Source organism: Nomascus leucogenys, chromosome 7b, assembly GCF_006542625.1.
Source record: "Nomascus leucogenys isolate Asia chromosome 7b, Asia_NLE_v1, whole genome shotgun sequence".
Taxonomy (NCBI): domain Eukaryota; kingdom Metazoa; phylum Chordata; class Mammalia; order Primates; family Hylobatidae; genus Nomascus; species Nomascus leucogenys.
Window position 1 is genome coordinate 76,794,354 of NC_044387.1, and position 3,859 is coordinate 76,798,212.

At 36.2% G+C, this 3,859-nt stretch overlaps 1 pseudogene across 1 annotated transcript; it reads right to left on the bottom strand.

Moving 5' to 3' along the window:
• Positions 1 to 894: 894 nt before the first annotated feature.
• Positions 895 to 1,867, bottom strand: LOC100582324 (annotated as a pseudogene). Its single transcript, XR_121156.4, has one exon. The product of XR_121156.4 is annotated as a 60S ribosomal protein L5 pseudogene (transcript).
• Positions 1,868 to 3,859: the final 1,992 nt, after the last annotated feature.

Genomic DNA, 3,859 nt, shown 5'->3' on the forward strand with positions numbered 1-3,859 from the left:
CTAGCACCTTTCTTCTGAGTCACTGTTATTAATTAGTCAATAATTTGCTAATTGACCTAAGCCAATTGGCTTGCCACATTTTAAAAATATTCTACATATTTAAATAGTAATGGTAATGATAATATATTGAGTATTATATGTCATAGCATATATTAAGTGCTGTTCCAAATATTGTATACATAAATGAGTTATATATTATATATATATATATAACGTGTATATATATACATGCACACACACACACACACTAATTTATCACTGAAATGACACTGAGATACATATAACAACATTAGTTGCATTTTACAAATAGGAAGCTGAGCCACAGGGAATTTAAGTTGCTTATTTATGGCCTCAGAGATAGTAAGTGACAGCAGCAGAAGCCAAATTCAGGCAGTCAGCTAAAATATGAGTTTGGATGCTGGTTCTTCAATTGATGCTCTTTAAAGTAGGATTTTTCAAACCATTCTGTGCATATCAATTGCATTTTGAGATGTAAATTCTAATTCAGTAGATCAGGCATAGGACTTCAGAATATACAATTCTGATTTTTTAGTTTTGAAAAATAATGGTGTATATTTAAAGTGTACAACTTGATTTGATATAGGTATGCATTGTGAAATAATGACCATAATCAAGCTAATTAACATATTCATTACCTTACATATTTACCATGTTTTTCATGTAGTGAGCACACTTAGAATCCATTATCTTAGCAAATTTCAAGTATACAAACTGTTTTATTATCTATAGAGAGATGATTATCTATAGATGTTATCTATAGAGAGATGATTATTCTCAAAGTCTTATAGAAACTTCAGTATTAGCGTTTTCAAAAAGCTATACATTCTATCAGATCTCCAAGTTTATTCATCTTACATAATGGAAACTTTATACTTCTTTTTTTTTTTTTAGTTGCTGTTCATAAGTTTATTGTCTATATCTGAAAAATCATAGAAAATTGTTTCGTTTAGCTCTCAGCAGCCCGCTCCTGAACTCTGAGGAAGCTTGCCTTCTTTTGAGCTACCTGATCCTTCTTCTGAGCAAGGGACATTTTGGGACGGTTCCACCTCTTCTTTTTAACTTCTTTCTTGGGCTTCTTTTCATAGACCGGATTCTCTTGTATAGCAGCATGAGCTTCCTTATACATCTCCTCCATGTCTGGAGTTACACTGTTCTTTATGTATTGAGAGAACTGTTTCTTGTAAGCATCTTCATCTTCTTCCATTAAGTAGCGCATGTAATCTGCAACATTCTGGCCCATGATGTGCTTCCGCTGTACTTCTGCATTAAATTCCTTGCTTTCAGAATCATAACCAGGGAATCGTTTGGTACTGTGAGGGATAGACAAGCCTCCATCCACAGCTCCCTTCAGGGCACCAAAAACTTTATTGCCAGTGGTAGTTCTGGCAAGGCCTTCATCCAAATAGCAGGTGAAGGCACCTGGCTGACCATTAATGCTTTCCACATTGTATTCATCACCAGTCACCTCCACTTGGCCTTCATAGATCTTGTCCATGCCAAACCTATTGAGAAGCCTGCGGGCCAGCAGCAGGCCAGTACAATATGCTGCAGCATAATTTGTCAGGCCAACCTTCACACCATATTTTGGCAGTTCGTGTGCATATGCTGCGCAGACTATCATATGCTCCTCTATATGGGCATAAGCAATCGGACAAATGATATCTCTGTTTGTTACACGAACTATCATCCTGTATTTGGGTGTGTTGTATTTATTTTTATCTTGTATCACCAAGTGTTTCCAAGCATAATAATCAGTTTTGCCGTCTCGTCATCTTCTAAATTTCACTTGGTATCTCTTAAAGTAGGCCTTATTCTTAACAACTTTAACAAACCCCATCCTGCAGAACAGAGACCCGCATCCGTGGCTCGACAGAGACCTGCAGGCCCAGCGGCGCTAGCGGGGGGAAAAGGCTGGAAACTTTATACTTCTTTCCCAGGCGATTTCAATGCTGCCATTCAGGGACTCAAACTTTGAGGAGCAATTCAGATTAACAAAAATAAAAAAACTAATACAAACTTGGAATTTGTATTACTGGGGTTTTTTAGATCCCAAAGGGCTCTCAATCTATATTCCATTTATACTTTTAAAGAAGAGGTCCTCAGGATTTTTCTATAAAGTGCCAGATAGAAAATGTTCAGGTTTGCAGGACGTACAGTCTTGGTAATAATCTGAAGTAGTTATATGCCAATGAAACTTTACTTACAAAAATAGTCAGTGGCTGGATTTGGTCCACTGGCTGTAGTTTGTCAGCCCCAGTTATAAAGCACATAAGAGAAAGCTTATTTAAAAGTGTATTTTGAATATAGTGTTCTCAAAATACCAAAAATGTCAAATTATTTGTCAGAGACCATTTGGTCAGGATATGACTAATTCTTCAAAACAAGTTCAAATCCTACTTTTTCTGTGAAGTCTTATTTGACCAATTAGCACTTAATCTAAATACATGCTTAGCTTCATGTACACTTCCCACAGGAGTCAAAATTAATAAGTATCTTAAAATATAGTAGATATAAATTAAAAAATAAAAACAAATTATGTCTAAGTTGGGAGATCAAGTGTCAGATATTAGGTAGTATTTTTAGGTTAATCATGAAGCCTGGACAAAATTTGACAGGCTTAATAAAGAAATTCAAAGGGGAAGAAACAGACCAAATCAAATGTATGTATGTTTATAAAGTTATAGACTTCTGGTTTCTGGTCAAGCACCTAAGGAGTTTAGAAGTCTTCACTCAGTCCTAACAAAAGATAAAAAGCTGAACAAACTAAAACATTAAAAACTCTTCTTAGATCCATCAGACAAGTGGGATCACAGGACAAATCTACTGCCCCAACAATTGGAGAGATAGGTGCATACAGAGAATCACAGCTTGCTAGAGTAGAAATCCGTTAGTAGAAACCTGCATAGCAACAGTGCTGGGTTAGAAAAATCTGAACAGTAGTTGATGGATAGCTGGAGGCTCAGAGTGTACAAGTCTGAGAGTTAAAAAATCTAGGGGGACCCTCAGACTCTTACAACTTTTATTTCCAGGAATTCTACCAGATCCTAACAGTGAATACTGGAGAAAAATCTCCTCATGCTTCTGGCAAGGGAAGGGGAATAGAAAACATTTTGAAATACACCAGAGAATTCTCTTCTTCTTAATCAGGCCTACCCTCAAAAGAAACTAATTAACCAGAGCCTAACCTGCTGGGATTATATCAGAGCATAATCTACCTAAGGGTAGGGAAATACCCAACTGTAGCCCCTCTAGTCATTTTGTCTCCCCTAATGTGGGGAGTAGGGAGACTGAGAAAAGTCTGCAGTCCAGAGGTATGGGATTACCGTAAGACTGAGATGTAAAAGTAGGACTATAGATCACTTCCTCTCCACTCCCTTCTTACCACTATATTACTATAAGCCTGCTTATAGAAGTTTCTTTTACCTGGCACAACACATCTACCTTTCAACAAGGGGTAATAAGAAAATTAACAAGACACACTGAAAGGCAAAAGAACTGTTTGAAGAGACCAGACAATCATCAGAACAATATTCAGACATGGCAGGAATGTTGGAATTATCAGATCAGGAATTAAAAAAAAAAACAACTTAAACTATGATTAAAATGCTAAGAACAGAACACAATGTCCAAGAACTGTGGCATAACTATAAATAGATGTAACTTATACATAATATTACTGGAAAGAGAAGGAGAGATAGGAGCTAAAGCAATATGGATGCGAAAATGACAAATTCCCTAAATTAATGTCAGATACCAAACTACAGATCCAGAAATCTCAGAAAATACCAAGAAGAATAAATGCCAAAAAAGTACATCTAGGCATATCATATAAAAACTT